The following is an 18604-nucleotide window of genomic DNA, read 5'->3' as shown; positions in this document are numbered from 1 at the left end:
ATTACCTGTAGAGTAAGGATGGTGATTGGTTGAGTTACTGCTGAAAGATATCACAATAGTCTAGGACTCTCGGCATGCCTTACTGTAGTTGTACACCACCCAGGTGTAAGTTGTAAAGTCAAACTGATTGAAAGCTTAAAAATTGAGAATTTAAAAAATGATTAAACCTGGTGATATTCTGAACAAAGAGACCTCTCACCCATGTTTGTAGCTTCTTCTATCACTTCACAGTGACTCAACAGACATTTTGGGCTTCAGCATAATATACAGAGTGACGTTCCAGGAATATTATATAGATTTTCATGCAGTCCAATCAATGACTTCCATAGGACTGCTCACAACATGTAAATCTCTGCAGGCTTGGGACCAAGGTTTATTATCAGGTTGATCCAAAACCATTTGTGTCACAAAACCATAATTACCAAGTAGATATAAAGTAAATTTAATGTATTTTCTAAGAAATATAAAAACTATAAAGTAGAATGAAAAGCATGTAATGAATCTGCTGGCTTGTTACTAGGTACCTCTGGCTGACCTGGAGGGGAAAGCTCTAGTCAGTGGAGGCTACTGTTACCTGTTCAACATCCAGCTAGCACAGACAGAAATGTACAATTTGTAGAGTACCAAAAAAGGAAGTAACATCCTGAGACCAGTGGGGACCTGATTCAGGAAAGAGCCAGAGGCTGAGTGGAAACAGGAGCACCAGGTCAGAGGTAGCAGCCTGAGAACTGGCTATGGGGGAAGGCAAGGCAGCAAGGAGCTTAAGAGCTTGGTCTGAAAAGCTAAAAGTCCGGCAAAAACCCATGGTGTTAGCCCAGTAGTGGCCATAGCAGGAAGATACAAGACAGTGGCCAGAAGGCAGGAAAATGGTGTAGAGGAATCCCAGTAATATTCTTATGTCTTTGTACTCCTGTACCATGCTGCGCTTAGTGGATAAAGTTAGGAACTTAGTTTGATCTTTACTGTAATATTTGGAGTTATACCGTGGCTACTTGCATTTTCTGTTTTTGCCAATCCTACAGTTTTTTGGTTTGTTTTTTTAGTGTTACTTATTTGAAACATGAGTATTTTATGGGAACCCTCGCCAACAGCTACAGCTTATACAATACAGTGCATGGTGGACTCACAGAGCTAGTCTCTAAACTTATGGTACAATGAGCATTTGGAAGGGACTCCCATCACAGCATATCCTGCAATAAGGTTGTCAATTGTCTTCTGCAAGTTGGCTGTATAATTTTCTTTGTGAAAGCTTAATCACAGTTTCCATTATCAGTAGCTTCTGCAAATTTGTTAGATGAAAATAAAAATTTGAGATGAACCATTTCAAAAAACAAAAATAGTAGATTTTTTTACACAGAATTAGAAAACTTGATTTTGAATTTTAACAAAACACAATGCTAAAGATGTCAGGGCTTTTTAATTGTTTCTTCATTTTCTGCAAAGTTCTGTTACTTGTTTTTGTGAGTTAACACCATATAAATCAAATCAGAATCTCTTAATAAAGAATTTATACATAATGCATTTTTAGTACAACTCCTTACCGAAGTGGCTATTACATTTCGGGAAAGTTGCTTTACAACCCCACCACCACCACCACCACCACCACCACTGTCCCTCTATGCAGAAAGGTTTGCAAACCGACAGCTTACTGCGAATGCCTTGGTCTACTTCCTCCCAGCTGTTCTGGGCATCTGGCCACAGCTGGTTTATTTCAGAATGGAGCTGTGTGGGGGCGGATCTGCAGCCTCCTCTCTCCCTTCTATTGGCTCATCCTAATAGGACTCTCCGGGCTTGCTGGCATTTCATTGGCCTGGCTTGCCCCCTTCCCCTTGAGCTAATTGGAGGAGTCAGGATGGAGGGGACGGAATCCCCTTTGGTTTACTGGGAGGGGGGGAGCGGAGTCATGCCCAGTCACCTGCAGCTCAGGCAGCTGTTATGTCTCCGGCGGCTCATCCCCGCTTCTCGCTGCTGCTGGGGGCTCCGCTGAGGGGAGCTGGAGCTGCCAGGCCCGCCGCTGTCGGGGGAAATGGCCAAAGCGACACACACAAAGAACATGGCGAGGGAAGGAGGAGTCTGAGCTGCGCTCGCCCGCCCGAAGGACGCTCCGGGGAGGGAGGACAATGCCCAGCCCCCTCTGGCCCAGCTGCCGCCCGGCTCCCGAGGGAGGGGGCTGTTTTCCCAGGGCTGGGCGCCTCCTCCCCACCCCTGGTCTGGGTAAGTGGCTCCCGCTCCTGTCCCCTCTCCTTCCCGAGGGGGTGGGGGTGAGCCGCAGTGCGCCCCACAGCCGAGCAGCCCCCCTGCCTGCGGGAACTTTGCTGGAGCCGGGAACTTTGCTGGGAGCTCGGGCTGCAGCCCGTCGGGAGCTGGCCCAGGTAGGGAGAGGGGGCGCTGCTAGCTCCTCTGGACCAGCCCCGGGCGTGCCGCTGCTCTGGGCGGCGGGGGAGGGCGGGCAGGCGCGCCCCGGACCTGCCCTGGCCGGGAGCAGGCACCAGTCCCGCCAGCCCGCGCTGGGACTCGCCCTGAGAGGCGTTTCCCGGGGGCGGCGGCCGCGTTTCCCGGGGGCGGCGGCCTCGTCCCCCGCCCGGCCGCCCTTGGCCGGTGCTCTCCCACCTGAGGCGGGCGCGGGCGGCTCTGGCCGTCTGAGCTCCGCTTGGGTGAGCGGCTTCCCTCGGGGAGGGGGCAGCGGAGCCGCCGCTCGCGCCGCTGCAGCCGGAGAAGCAGCCGCGGCGCCTGGGAACTTTTCTACAGGGTGTTCGCAACTTGTCTGAAATGCGGCTGGGGCGAGTGGGCGCCTCTGATCCTCCTCTCCGGTCTGGACTGCCGGTGGCCCGGGCTGCTTCCCTGCCTGCCCCTTCTCTGCAGCCCCGCCGGGCAGAGCAGCGGGGGCGAACTCCAGAGGTGACCCCAGAGGTAGGAGCAACCTGTCTGCTGGGTCTCATCTGTTGTGGTTTGGTTCCAGCCTGCCCCGCGCTGTAACACTACTCGCAAGTGCTGCTGAACAGGACGCCGCTGGAGTGAGATCTGCAGGTGCAGCGACTGGTACTTCAACCCACCCTCGCCTGCTTTTTGCCCCCAGCTCTGGTTTACTCTGCACTGCATACAGGAGTTTTCTGTTTTCTGGCAGGAACAAAAACGGGAGCAGGTAGAAAGAAATTACGTGTAGCAACTATATTTTGAACTCAATGTCCTTTGATGCCTGACCCATAGACATTACTATATCGTTATACTTAGCTGAAAGTGTCTGAGTTTAAGGAAGGCTTGAAAACAATTTGAAGAGCTGCTTAAAATGATTGCGTAATTTCAGTCTTAAGGATATCTGACATCTGCATACTTGTGTTTTGTAACTTTAATTATGTCTAGTATTTATCTGCGTTAAACATAGCTTTACTAAAATATGACCAAACTTAAAATCATCTGTGGCTTTGATCCTCTGAGTACCATAGTAACATATTCTTAACAGATGTTAGTTTGTGTAGATAACCATTCAGAGGAAAAATAATCTAGCCATGCCTCATTTAAAACAATTAAAAATTAAATTATTTTTTAAAAAATAATTTATGGGAGTGGGCATGCACAGGCAACATCAGTGTGCAAAAAAACCCTCAAGATAAACTATATCAGATCTACAAAAAGAAAAGGAGGACTTGTGGCACCTTAGAGACTAACGAATTTATTTGAGCATAAGCTTTCCTGAGCTACAGCTCACTTCATCTAATGCATGTAGTCAGATGAAGTGAACTGGAGCTCAGGAAAGCTTATGCTCAAATAAATTCGTTAGTCTCTAAGGTGCCACAAGTCCTCCTTTTCTTTTTGCGGACACAGACTAACACAGCTGCTACTCTGAATACATCAGATCTCTAACTCTGGAAAGTATTTTCTTACGTTTTCAAAGTAATTCTACTTGTATACATTTACTTCAAAGTTTAATACTGCTGTCATGTGATTGTTGACCATGTAAACTAATCTTGACTGTTCTCAAGCCCTCTGGAGTGTTTTCTTTTTTTGTCAGATTAGTATGTGCAGCAACATCCTTTCTTCAAATCCATTATTTATATTAGGAATTAAAATGTGCCTGTGGAGGAATGTATAATGCATCATTATGTAGTTCTATCAAGTGCCGTTACAGAAAACTGTATCCCTTTTTAATTACAGAAAAAGTGACTCTGCACTGTCTCCCTCTGTCGTCCCCTCATTCACCCACAAAAATCTTTTATTTTATATATTTTATCTTATATTTTATTATCTTTTATTTTAACTTTATTTTGAAGGTCTTGCTGATGAAAACTGGTATTGATATGATTGTTTTTGCAACAGTAGTTTCCTGAGACTAATCAGGGTTTGTCCCCCATTGTGCTAGGCCTTGTACGAATAGATAAAGGCCTACAATTTAAAAAACGACCCGTGATTTTGGGTATCCAATTTGAGATGCCAGTAGGTGCCTGATTTTCAGAAAGTGTTGAACACCGATCCACTGAAAATCCAGCTTTAAGATGTTCCCAGAATCTCTAGCCACTAAAAAACTTACCTATGAAGATAAGTGACAGTGAAGAGGCAAAATAAAATACGTATGTGATCTTTTAAAATCATTATTTATTATTGTGGTCACAGTCTCTTTTGCCAAACTTGTGACAGAGTTATGTTCTTCAAAAGTTACAGCCACCTAACATACTAGTTGTGTTCTCAGAAGGCCTCTTCGTTCTAATGTTGTAATTTACTAGGCTTTCATCCTGTGAAACAAACTGTTTTTTCCCCTTGAGGATTAGAATGAAATGAAGAAAGGGTGTCTCAGTGTACTTGATTAAACTAATAAAAGACAACTAAAAAAAGACAGCTTAGTCGTATTAAAGCCAACAACATAACTTATTTTCTATAGATTAATTAGTATTTATCTATCCTATACGTACATACATAAATTTAGGTTGTGTAGAATTTAAATGTAAAGATGACATTACTGATTTAGAGGGTGCCATTACACATTGACCAAATTTAAGAAGAATCTCTCTCTAAAATTTGTTGACATTTAATTGACCTTTTAAAGTTCATTCTGTTAATCATACTCAAAGCGCTGAAGCTATGGTTGACTGCTCTCGTGTTCTTACATTCAGTCGTGCTCAGCATATAAATTCTACAGCATAATTGCTACTTATTGAGTAAGAGTTTCTTTTCTTCTCTGAAAATGAAAAAGTGTTACTTTGCCTCAGGCTGGATACTTGTTGTAGAGTTTTGAATCAAAATTCTTTCATGTCATTAATTGTTGTGTAGGGTGTGGCCTCTAGTTAGAGAGTAATGGAAATTCTTGTCTCCTTAAACTGCATTTTTTCTCTTTCCTGAAGCATTTTCAAATAGGGAAAGGTAACCTTGAAAGGTTTGAAGGTTATATTTGTCTAGCGCAAATTTAAATGCAGGGTTTCAATATTTGCTGTATAAACCTTCATATTAGCATCTTTTTAAAGTAAAATCTAATTGTCTTAATAATAAAATTCTGAATATAAAAGGTTGGTTTTGAAAAAACTTAGATCTAAATGCTAATAGTTGTATATGTGAGATAAAACTCTTACTACTGCATTATGGCTCTTAGTCACAGGACTGTTTTTAACCAAAAATTGTACAGATACTCAAAATAGCAATATTACTGAGAGGCTGCTAGTAAGGGATCTAATTGAGGATTAATTTCTGTTTATATCTGTGTTCTAAAGGCCAGATTTGTAACCGAGGTAATATCTCCTGCTGTATATCTTAGCATTTCTGGGATTTTTGTGTAGTTTGTAGATTAGAGCTAAATTTTCTTTTCTTGTGTTCTTGCATATCCAGTTTTACAAGTAATCTTTCTTTATGGTAAGAAAAGCATTAACCATTTAAATGCAGACAGTGAAATCTAATACCTGTCGTTCCTAATATCAATAGCCCTTCATCTCTGGGACACTACCATTGAAAATTAATTGATTAATTCAATGTAAGACTGTACTTAAAAAGATTGGGCTCCAAAAGAGAGTGGTGGTTGTATGGATTTCTAAACTATTTTCTTGACGCTGAAAAAAGGAAAACCTAGAACACTCGATCCTGAATAGGCTGTGTACATTGCAAAATCAGAAATTGGTTTTTCAGGCTCGTTCTTAAGTTTCGATCTTGCTACTGCATGGGTGCAGGCAGACCCCTGCATACTTCACTCTGTGCGGGGACTCTCGGTGGGAAAGAGGATCAACACACACACAAGATTTATTTAAAAAAAAACCTTACAGATCAGAAAGTTCTGAGAGGTAATTAATTTACCACATCACTAGTGATCTAGGTGAAACACTAAAATAAAGCTATAGTGTGTCTGTATTTTGGTGAAATTGATGAAATAAATTGACGACAACCCCAAGTAACTGAGTTTAATCATGTTGGTGTCTATGGAAGGATGAGCTAAAATTCTCTGTACTCCATAGCTGATATACTTTCGTTTTGTAGTACTCCTGGATTATACAAATGCAGCTAAGGAGGATGATCCTACAGTCCTCACTGTGAGGCTGATGTGAGCTTTGCCAGAATAAGGACTGTAGTATCAGGCCAAAACTAATATAAATTTCACTGAAGTATGTAAGGTTGTATAATTGGAGTAAAGTCCTATTTCTCAGGAGGGCCTCCTGTTGAATGAATGGTTTAAAAATAATTCCTAACACTTCATGCTCTGCCTGAGTTAAAAAGTTTCTAGTACAAGATGGAAAATGGCAAAATGTACCACATTTTCCTGTGCCTGAGGATAGTATTCTTTCCATGCAAGCAGCAGGAGACTTGCCAGATACGCAAGTGATAAAATCATGACTGACTGACAGGTATTTCCTCCAAATAGAAGTGAATATATCTTAGTGTCCTGTTCTGTTTTTTTTAACCAAAACACCAGTCAGACCTATGTTGATTGTGTGTCTAACACAAATCTTTTAAAATCATTTGCTATCAAAGCCTCTGACTGCTATTGTTGGGAGATAATATTGTGGGGTGATTTTGTGAGCTACCTTTTGGGAATTAGGTGAAACTAACAAACTCCTCTTTCTAGAATTCACACCCCAGTAATCCTGACTGCAGGGCTGTGCAGACAAGCCCTTAATGAAGAAAACCCTCTATAAATTACTTACCAGTATATATTAACTAACAGTTACATTAGAAACAGGTTTCATTGTCTTTTTAAATGGTACTAATTTTTTGCATTTAGAACGCCCTTTCAACCAAGGATCTGGAAGCACTCTTACCAAGTAAGCATTATTGATTTGGACTCGGGAAACTTGGGTTCAATTCTTGATTCAGCCATAGATTTCTTCTGTAACCTAGGGGAAGTCTCACTTAATCCAGTGGCTCTCAACCTTTCCAGACTACTGTACCCCTTTCACAAGTCTGATTTGTCTTGTGTACCCCAAGTTTCACCTCACTTAAAAACTACTTGCTAACAAAATCAGATCTAAAACTATAAAAGTGTCACAGCACACTACTACTGAAAAATTACTTTCTCATTTTGTCTGTATGAAATTTTTAAGTTGATGTACATCATGGAAGACCTTTGTATACCGCTGGTGGAGAACCACTGACTTAACCTACCCTGTATCTCAGTTTCATGTATGTAAAATGGAGATGATACTTCACTACCACCACTGCAGTGTTTCGAGGACAAATCCATTAATAACATCAGGTACTCAGATACTACTGTAATGAGGGCCATATATAAATTGTAAGCACTTTGGGGAAGGGAACAGGGTCAAGGTTTTCAAAGCCAACTAGTACACTCCACCACACAACACACAATTTCAAAGTGAGGACAAATCCCTTAGTTAGCTTTGGAAATCTCCACATTTCTTATGCATTTGTACAGCATTTAGAGCTCAAAGGGCCCCTTTTGTATTGTTATATTAATTCACTGGCAAAGTCAGGAAAAGAACATGAGTCTGTTGACCCTGCCTTTCCCAGCTCTAATCATTGAGCCATTGTTCTGCCATTCAACAACAACACAGTTCTTATGTCATCCTTCATAATTCTTTATCACGTTACTACAATAGATCTAAAATGTATAGTAGTTGTTCTTTAGAGTTTACACTGGGCTTTCAGAGAGTAGGAAGAAAATATCTGAAATATTAAGAGGATACTTTAAGTGCTGTGTCTGCAAGTTATAACTAGTGGGGGAAGGGCTGGAGTAAAAAGAGAGGAAATAAACCAGATAATTCTGACCTCCAGTGACTGGATAAGAACATGACATTTAAAAAAATGAAGGCTCACTTGACCTTTTTAGTCACCCCTTCCTGGTTTAAAATTCCAATGTGTCGGTACTGGGGGAAATGTGAGAATTGCATACTAACTAGTGCACAGAGGGCAAGTTAGCCCTAACTATGTCTTATTTAAGTGGCCTATTTAAATAGCTAAACCCCTTTTCCTAAGATAGTTGGTCTAGTAGGGATCTTTTAACTGGTGCTTTTTTTTTTTAAACATATAACTTTTTGACTCAGTTACATTTTCCTCTACTTCTAGAAAAGCTGTAAGAAGTAACTCTTTAATCAGTAATTGCACTGGAGGTAATAGGAACTTTAAAGATATAACATTAACAGGATTTCAGGTCCATGACCCAGGCAATAAATGTCAACACTTTGTCCCCTGGGTCACGGTATTTAATTACCAACCACAGGAACATACAGGCGTTAACTGGCTTATAGGTGTTCTTCTCTTCACCCTGCTCGCGTCAATGCAATATTGATACCCAGGAACAGGGAATCCTTCATAAAGCAACTGAGAGCTAGAATTCAAGCAGGTTTGGCTTGCAGTGAATACCCCACTCTATATTTGATGACAATTAGAGTTCATTTACTATGACTTGTGCTTCTTTAAGAACAAGAATGTTCCCATATTTTAGCTATGCACTTCCCTATAAACAAGCTTCTTATAAAACCACTTTATTATGTGGTGTTAGTGATTATAGTTTATGCAGAACACCCAGAAAATAGTTGAATTGCTTTGTCAGTGCAGTGCCCAAGATTTCCTGTTGTGTGGCACAAACTGGTACATAAATACGATGGGTGTGAAGTTAGCAACCAGCTAATACATTGCACTACTTTTTAGTGAGAAAACTTGGACTAAAAGCATTAGTTCAAAATCTTGCTCTTACAAAAATGCTATGGGATCTGTGAAATTCCCACAGATCTCTGCTTGTTAAGATCTTGACTAAAAAGATCTCTGTACAGTAATAGAGTGGAAGTCAGCTTATCAATATCTAATCATTTGAGACTAACTAGACCCTGCTGTGATTTGAGCTAATTGTTCCTAGGTGTCTAGGCATTCCTGCTCTCTGTTTCTGCACAGGAAGAGTGGCAATGGAGAGGCAAAGGTGCTTTACACCACTTTGTGTTCTCTCTCTTCATGGGGAAGCCAGGGGCCTGCCTGATGCAAATTTAGAGCTGTCTCCAGGCAGTGGGAAACCAAAACTAATTAAAGCACGGGGCACTCTGCAGTTGCCCACTCCCTGCCCTGGAATGCTACTGTGTGGGGGCTGACATCATTGTGGCAGCTTTATGCCATCTAGGGAGCCTATCCTTCATTGAGTACACCTAGAGGCTACCTTTTGCCTCATTAAAGGCTCTTATCTTATGTACTCATATGGCCCCCATTACTGGAGTATCTGAGCACTTCACAATCTTTAATATATTTATCCTCCCAACAATCCTGTGAGGTAGGGATGTACTATCCCTAGTTTGAAGATAGGCTTCTGTGCTTCGCTTATTTCCCCAAGTGACTTGCCCGCGGTCACACGGAAAGTCTAGTAGAGCAATGACTTGCACGAGCATCTCCCCAACCATAAATTAGCGCTCTAGCCCACTAGATCTTTTTCTCTGGTAAAGTGGTGTAAAGGAGACTTAGGCCTCAGTTTTCTTCTTTAGTATGTCAATATTTAACCATACCTAGGGCTTGAAATAGTCACCTAACACATACCTGCCAGAGTGAAAACTATCTGTGCCCAATCCTTGAAATTTAAAAGAATAAAACAATTTTGTACTGTTCATGTGTTCTGTAGTGAACTGTAGACATTGTAAATCAAATTTACTATTTAATGTTAACTTACTCATAGGACTGATCAAATAGCAGAAAAAAATTTATTGAATATATTCAGTGAATTCCATCTATATTCATCTAATGTATTTTCTGTATAGCATTTGCTCACCTGGAGCTGGCTGTGTTTTACAAAAAGTGTTTGTTGTTGTTCACTGAATACTGGTGAAATTTGTAAAATATATTTGAGTGTTATTTAACAGGTCATATTTGCTACATTTCTCTTGCTTTTGTTTTATGTTCACAGTGGATATTTTTCTGTTCTAACTTATCCCATCAGTTCTTCCCTCATATGTTTATCCAGGCACCTGCAGGACCTGGACATGCTTACCTGACCCTAATAACCAGAGAAAAAATTTACTGGCCAGAAATGGCAATGAAAGAGCAGGTGTTCCACTCCCTATGGACAAATACCTATATAGGAGGGAGTTGGGATTCTTCTGACTACAGATCTTGAACTCCCCTTGGGTGGCTTCATCTTTTGTATGAAACTCTTGCTAGTAGGTGTCTGTAACTCAGTGTAGCTCTCTCCGCCTCTTCTCTGGCTTTCAGAAGAAATAAGCAATATTCCAGCTGACCCCAGCCCCAGTTTCCCTGCTCCCTTCTCGGTGGTTTCAACAGTTGTTGGGGCTTCTCTGTTACTTTCCCCCTTCCCCAGGTTCCTGGTTAGAGCTGGTCAGGAATTTTTGGATGAAACTTTTTACTGTAGAAAAATGCCAGTTCATTGAAGCAAAACCTTTTCATGGGAAGATTAAGGTTTTTTTGGTCAAAGCCAAATTTTTTTGATACTTGAAATGTAAACTTTTTTTTGGTTAGGAATGACTTCATTTTTTTATGTTTTTACACTGTTGTGTAACTTAAATTTTGAAACTAAAAAGTTTAAAATCAAAACATGTTTTGAAATTCACAATGTTTCATTTGACCTGATCCAGTTTTTTTTTTTTTAATTGGCTTTTCAGTGTGTGAAAATTTGAAATTTCAGCCCTTCATCTGATAGGGGATGGTAAAACTTTTTGAAATTGTGCAAACTGTTTCCTGCCCAGCTGTACTCGTAGTTGCTGCAATAGAGGCATGTATCTTTGCCACTCTTACCTTCCTCAAGTGTCAGTTTTTTGGATCTGCCTCCTCTTGTGGCTGCTCCAGGCTGTCTCAGACAGCAGTAGAATGAAATTGATTTGATTCTTGTCACTTTAAATGCTGCTTACAGGAATCTGGAAAAACAACTCTGAAAATATAGTGGTTGGTTGGTTTTCACTCACTTCAGCCAGGGACAGCTCTGAGCAGTGGGAGAAGCCCTGGAACTACCTGTCTGCAAGCTTAGTAATAAAGAATTTCATTAATTTATCCCAGGTTTGCATTTAGAAGGCTTTATTCTCGATCTTAAGGACTAGAAACTTAATTTTTCAAAAATCAAAGTTTAGTTTCTGCAGAAAATCACATTGGGGAAAGCTGTCTATTTGCTGTGGGCCAGTGGGGTTTTTTTCAGCCCTGACTGTGCTTCTCAACTGTCTGAAGCCCAAATGTGGGATGCTGTGGGCTGAAGACACAAAAGGAGGGATGTAAGAAAAGTAGAAAGGAAAGCTTAAAATGAAATGAGCTCAATTCTCAAAGATATTTTCCATAATTTCAGTATCATGGTTAGTGCTTCTGGTGTAAATAATTTACATTAATGAAATTAGGTTAATGTGGAAAAAGAAATAAACTTAATCTAGTGTATATACTCGTTCATAAGCCGAATATTTTAGGTAAAAAGGTGATGCATCAAAGAGCGGGGGTTGGCTTATAAACAGGTCTACACCAAAATTTGATGACTTTTTTGAACTCTGTGAAATCATTGAATTGAATATCTAATACATTGTAATTTTGTTTACCTGGAGCGTCTACAAGCATGGAGCCCCTCCACTCCCTGTGGCTGTGGTTTGCCGTTCCCAGGCAATGGGAGCTGCAGGAAGTGGCACTGTTGGCTGGGAATGGCGAACTGTGGCCACAGGGAGCTGAGGGCTCCATGCCTCAGACGCTCCAGGTAAACAAAACATCCCGACCTGGCTTACCCTGACAGGCTGGGAGCCAAAGTTTGCCGACCCATTTATTGGTGTCAATACTGCAGCCTTTTAAAGTTGCAAAAGCTTTGTTTAGTGGACTAGATCGCCTTGAAAGGAATACCAAAAGAGCAGTGCTGCAGATCTGCATGACATTTGACCCATACATTTCACAAAATATAACGTGCAGAAAATATGTTTACTTGGAGCATCTGCAGTGGCTGGGAATGGCAAACCGCGGCCACTGGGAGCTGAGGGGCTCTGTGCCTGCGAATGCTCCAGGTAAACAAAACATCCTGACCCGCCAGTGGCTTACCCTGATGGGCCGGGAGCCAAAGTTTGCCAACCCCTGAAATATAGGGTCAGCTTATGAAAAGGTCATACAGTTTTTACTATTTTTACCTATCTATCTTGGTGGAGTCGGCTTAAAAACGAATGGGCTAATGAACGAGTATATACAGTATATAATCCTGCTGTGCCTGTACTTTTTTCCTCACTGTTTCTCTGTTCAGTTTTAGGCAAGCAAGGGGTGTGTGATTTTCCTGCTTGTGTACGCATATTCACAGTAGCGCTCATCAAGCTAATGCAAGTATAAATAGCAATATAGCTGCTGTACTCTGTTGGCAGCAGTCGAGTTACTAAAACTGGTAGGTATGTACTTGGCACAGCTCTGCCACCACTGCTGCCAACAGTGCTACCACAGCTACACTGCTGTTTATACTCACACTGGCTTGATGAGAGCTACTGAGAGTATGGTTACACGGACAGGGGACACCTCTCGCTTACAGTGTAGACCGATTTCAAAGCCAAAGACTACAATTTACTGGGGCAGATAGCAAACCTGGGAAACCTGTATCTACCTTTAGTCGATTTACAGAAAAAAGTTTGCAAGGCACTCAATAGTGGCATTTCAGTAATTGTGTTTCTTCTCTTTGTAACAGTTCCACCAGAAGTACTGAAGATAGGAACCAGCTGCTGAGTGTGCAACTTCAGGAATAACCATTTCCCTACTCCAAACTAACAGCCACAGCAACTTGCTATTTCACATTACCACATGAAAATTGCATCCACTTCATTGTGGATACTTCTGTCACAGATCATAGATGCAGAGTGAGTTTACCTGGAAACCTCTTGAGTGGCTAGGAAAACTTTATATATAAACTTTCTAAAAATATTTTAAGAATTGATAGGTTTTCTTAGCAGGTATTGGCACTAGATCTGTGTGGTATTATCACTTACTTTAGTCTTGTGCCCAATTGGATCTTGTAAGCTTTCTGAAATGGTCCTAAAACTGTTTCTACACCAGCAGTTAAATCTTTTTCAACACCTGCTGAAGGAGGCCAGGGGAGTCAGTTTCGGACAACCATTATCAGCCAATAAGTCAATTTCCTAATGTAGTTTTCTAAAACATAGAACAGTAAAGTGACGCTTGCTCTCCAATCCAACTATTTGACTTCAAACTTGTTTTAATTCACTTCTAGAAAACAATTTTAATGATGGGAGCCAGATGATATGAAATCCTAACTGAGCTTCTGTAATTACAATAATCCATTCAACTAATTTTTGTAAATGTATAATACAGTTCATGTCTTGAATTTCCAGGAATCTTCTCTTAATGGCCATGCAGTGTGGTGTTCCCTGATTGAGTGTGCAGCTTAAATAAATTATAATGGAAGTTGAAATGGGAAGAATTGGACCCAACAAGTAAGTTCCTGGGTTCCCCCCCCCTCCCCCAAATATTTCCACATGGAGATTATTGTTTTAAGACTTTGTATATAACTCAGTATATTATTCACCCTCCTAAATAAACCACCTTAAAAAGTGAAACTTACATCAGACAATATGGGGAGGCATCTGACATAAAGCACTAAGTGTTGTTCAAGTTGTATTTTGGGAAACAGATAAATCTTTCCTATTAAGATGTCTGAACTGTCACTTTACCAAAGTGAGATGGAAAATACTGTGCTGAATTTCACCTGACTGCAACTGCACTCATGTTTGCTCAATGCATTGGAATCTGCATATCAACCCACAGCTCTAAAATACTGAGTGAAAGGCATTTCAGAACAGGCACAAAGATCTCAGAGTTGGGAATAAAAGCTACCAACAAATAGTGCACTGTCTCACAGAAAAAGTGAATACCAAATTAAGTTGTAATTTCTCACTTATCCCTGCCTATACTCTATGTGATAGAAATGGAAGGATGAAGAACTTTGGATTAATGTTAAATATGAGAACAAAGTCTCTGTCCACATAAGTTGTAATAAGTAGACAACATACTGTTGGGGAATGGGTTGCAACATGCGAAGGAGTGACTTTTTTTATCATGGGTCTTGTAAATTCTCCATGTTTTGGTTTGTATTATTTATTTTGTTAGCATTTTGACATTAGATTAATTTAACTGAATGACTATAATTTACCTTTATGCATTTGCCTGTGTCATTCTATCCATGTTTCAGCTGGTAGAAAAGTGAAGCCATTTTAGTTGCCCAGCTAACTTTCAGTTGTATCATGAGTTTAATTTGAGTGACAGTTTTGTGTTGCCTTTTTTTAATAACAATTCTCTCTTGCCCTTCTATACCTCCTTCACCAGATAATTCATATTTTTATTTGTTGTTCTGTGAAAAACTCAATGGGCTTATGACCAAAACTTCCTTAGTTGTACTACCACTGATAACATGGAAAGTTATCATGCTAAGATGTGAACATAAAGGCACAAGTTTATGAAGACCATCCCAAAAGTGTATTAGCCTGTTGGAACACTCTTTAATTTCTCAGTCATGGCCATTCAGAATCTCTGCATCTACACCACTAATACATAAAAAGCTTTAATTACCTGATATTTCTGTCTTTTAACACATTTTATTTAATGCTGTAAATGTTACATTATCCTGCTAAATGAATTACTTTACAGTATACAAATTGTGCACAATATAAATTGGAAAATCATCATATAGTGGAAACACCTAATCTTAAATTGTCTTGCATAAATGGGCATTACCTTACTGGTAAAACTGGCTCACATTTTAGATGTGACCTTGCTTTGACTTTTTAATATAGATCTAATCTGTTTGTCTTGCAATAGTTGAAAGGGAACTATACATGAGGAAAATGATACAGTGTATTGTTGTGACACAGTGTCCTTCATCTAATGAATTCAAACAACTAAGATCTTGTTAGTCTTTCTCTTCCCACCCCTCCACCCCCACATTTTTTCTATTAATGAATTGTAGATATTAGATTAGCCTTCCATCTGTAAATTTATTAATCTTCAGTTTGTGACAAGGTATAATTAAACTGAAATCTTTGCCCTCTGCTATCACTGAATTATATCTAGTTCTGCACTCAGTGTGCATTGTGTTGTATGGTGTGTGTTCACTCGTTTTCTGCTTGGATTACATTTTACAAGAGTTTTTAAGAGTCCATAATCAAGGAAATATTTTCTTAACCTTTGTTTTGCTCTATAGACTCTACAAAGGGATTTATTAAGTAATTCTATATGTAACTCGCTGAAGTGAGCATCTTAGTGAGAATTTCACAAAGTTAGTCTTGGTCATTCTGCTATGTAGAGGGAGGATCAATCTCTCTGGTCTGGAGTGTACGGCTGCCAAGTGCTAAGAATTCCTGGAATGTAGAATTGCCACAGCGTTAATAAAGTTTGCTTTGTTCCCTTAGTGACTTGACCCATTGAGAAAATGTGGTTCCTTAGCAAGTTTTAATAGCTCAAAGTTGGTAGTGAATAAAGAGAGAGACCTCAACATAATTATGCTTGTTTTCACCTGCTGCCTGGAAGATTAACTTTCTTAACCTTAGTATAGAAAATATAACCCCTGTGTTTTGAAATAGTGATTTATGAGGATTCTTCACATTTTGTTTTTTTTAAATACCACAGATTTTTGCATTCCAAGCAGCTATATTCTTCCCATAAACTAGTTAGTTTGCTATATAACTTCATTTTAAGGCAAGTTCCAAGGAAAATAACTTCCTACTTATGCCACTTTAATCACGTAACTGATTCTCTATGGTTTTGAATTAATTTGGAAAAATAGTTGAGTTCTTAATCTTCTGTTTCCCCCTTCATTATCTGCATAAGAAAACAGGAGTTAGGATGAAGAAACCAACTGCAAAACTGCACCACTGAGACTTGTTATGTCAGATATTGTTGTGTTTTTTGTTCTGTGGTAAATACTGTAATTCTGATAACTCTGTGATTTAATGGCAACTGGTTATCCAAAACAGTAAATTAGTAAAGTTTTATTACCCATTTAAACTTTACATAAGTTTTCACAGAGCATGCTAACTCCCTCCCCCACGCCCAGTTATCTTCTGCAGTCATTCTGGAGCAAAGGTTGGATAAGTTAATTTTAAGATCACATAGCTTCCTCCATTCCTCTTTGCAGAAAGGAAGAAAGCCAATCCCATCATTATATTAAAACAGTCTTAAAATTAGATCTTCTGTTTCAGTGGCTAATAAAAGATCTGTCACTATATTTACTGTAAAGTTTTATGTTACTGATAAGTGAACTTAGTGGATTGCATAGTAATGCAATAATAAACACCACCATGACTGTTCTGTTAGTATCTTGGACTCACAATAAGTTGCAACAGAGCATGCAAGTCACTTCTTCCATAAATCTTTACTGTAATTCTATACCATATGTAAAACAGACATATTTAAATTATATAACATTTGAGTATTAAATATACCTATGTTTCAAACTATTCCACTAGAAGTCATAAGTTATCTTATTAATAAAAACGTGTGAAAACAGGCTATTTTGTACATTTACATGTAGCAATATGGCAACATGGAGAGAGGTTGTACCAGTTTTCTTAAGCAACTTGCTTGGATCCTCCTGTTGGTTAATAATGTGAAGTAAACAGCTAAGGAGTGTGTATTGCTGTTGACAGTGAGCGACTGTAAACATCCTCGACTGGAAGCTGTGAAGCAGCAGATGGGGCTTTCAGTCGGATGTTTGCAGCTGCCAGCTGTCACAGACGTCAAGAAATGTTTGACACCTAAGCATAGCAGTCTTTTAAAACCTTTAGTGTGCTAGGTTTCTGTCTGTTTCAGAGACACGGAATTAAAACAGTAAGAGTGAAAATGTCTGACTTTTAATGTATCTTGAAATGTCTCTCTAAAATATCTAGTAATAGTTCATAGTTGTTTTTTTAAAGGAATGATGTGAAATGTAAACCAGTAAAATCTTAGATGAAATAGGAATTCCTGGAACACTGAACTATTATAGTGAAGGTGAGAACTTTGACTTAGAAAAATGCTTGCTCAACTTTAAGTGTTAAGCTAAAAGTAGGTTTCATACAGCTAAGTGTTTATACTGTATGGCTCGTATATCAGGTCTTTATAAGAGGAGTCTGTGTATTTAGCTTATCTTTGATAGTTCATATAGAATTTCAAATGAAGCCTTTTAGGAAACTAAGTGAAGCTTGCAAGATTTTGAAAGGGAGAAATATACTGGCTGTAACAGTAAAGTAAGAATTCAAAACTCTGCATTCTTGGAGAACAACAACATTTTTAACAAAATACGGGGGAAATGGTAGCATTTCATTGGACTGTTTTTTGTGGCTCATGTACCATGTTGCGTCTCGTATAAATATTTTTTAAAAATAAAATCTAATGATATTTCTTCCCCTTCCCCCAAAACAAACAAAAAGTCAACATTAAATGGACTCTAAAACAAACTGGCTTTAAGACAATTACAGGCCCTGTGCTTGTGGATCCCTATGTTTGCATAAAGCTCCAGGGGTTCAGCTGCACAAAACAGTTCACAGAATTGGGGTTATAGTTAGCAAAGTCATAACTTCATCATAGGCAAGAAAGGAAAAATAAAACTGGGTCAGAAGCTCATTCTCAATTGAAATTGCTAGGAAAAGCACTTATATTTTGAATATCTCATCTTAAATTTTAACATTTATCTGTGTATTAAATTTGTTTAGATAACCCTTGTTCTGTTTTAACGCATCTTCCTTTTGTCAGTTTCCTTTCTCAGAAGAAAATATGTATGTTTTTAGTATATTTCCCTATATATTTTTATAAAAATAAATGACCAAGAAGACATTTGACCCTTACTGTAGTTCTGTGTTATAAAGGAGTTAATATTCCTGGACACGATACTTATATTGACATACTTATTCAAACTAGTTTGGGGGCCCTAAGCAGGAATACACACAACACACATTAAAAAAGTAAATAGGGGGCCCTACACAATTGCTTTGTCTACTTATGCCTAGCACCAGCACTGGTTCAAAGCCATATCTCTGAGGTCAAGGAAGTGGGATCCATATTGGACATGACATCACTAATCCATGCTTTAGCACACAGCTTTAATGTAGATTTGCAGGCTTGCTGTTCATTTAGTTTGTTTTATTTATATTTCAGTAGTGCTTGGAGGCTCCAGTCAGGATCAGTGCTGTACAGTGTACTAGGAGCTGTACAACACACTGTAAGAGACAAGCTCTTCAGGACACAGATTCCAATCTAACTT

General features: G+C 39.5%; 1 long non-coding RNA gene across 4 annotated transcripts in view; it reads left to right on the top strand.

The window, feature by feature from the left end:
- The first annotated feature begins 1899 nt into the window (after nt 1-1899).
- Nucleotides 1900-18604, top strand: part of LOC141984686 (uncharacterized) — a 51600-nt gene continuing 34895 nt past the window's right edge. Inside the window, exons 1-4 of one of the 4 annotated variants that reach the window (XR_012638782.1) lie at nt 1900-2214; nt 2960-3142; nt 13043-13211; nt 13704-13805. This is a non-coding gene — a long non-coding RNA (uncharacterized LOC141984686). The other 3 variants (XR_012638783.1, XR_012638784.1, XR_012638781.1) reach the window with 3 other exon arrangements.

This window comes from Natator depressus, chromosome 3, assembly GCF_965152275.1.
Source record: "Natator depressus isolate rNatDep1 chromosome 3, rNatDep2.hap1, whole genome shotgun sequence".
NCBI classification, from domain to species: Eukaryota; Metazoa; Chordata; order Testudines; family Cheloniidae; genus Natator; species Natator depressus.
This window is presented reverse-complemented; position numbering and strand designations above follow the sequence as displayed.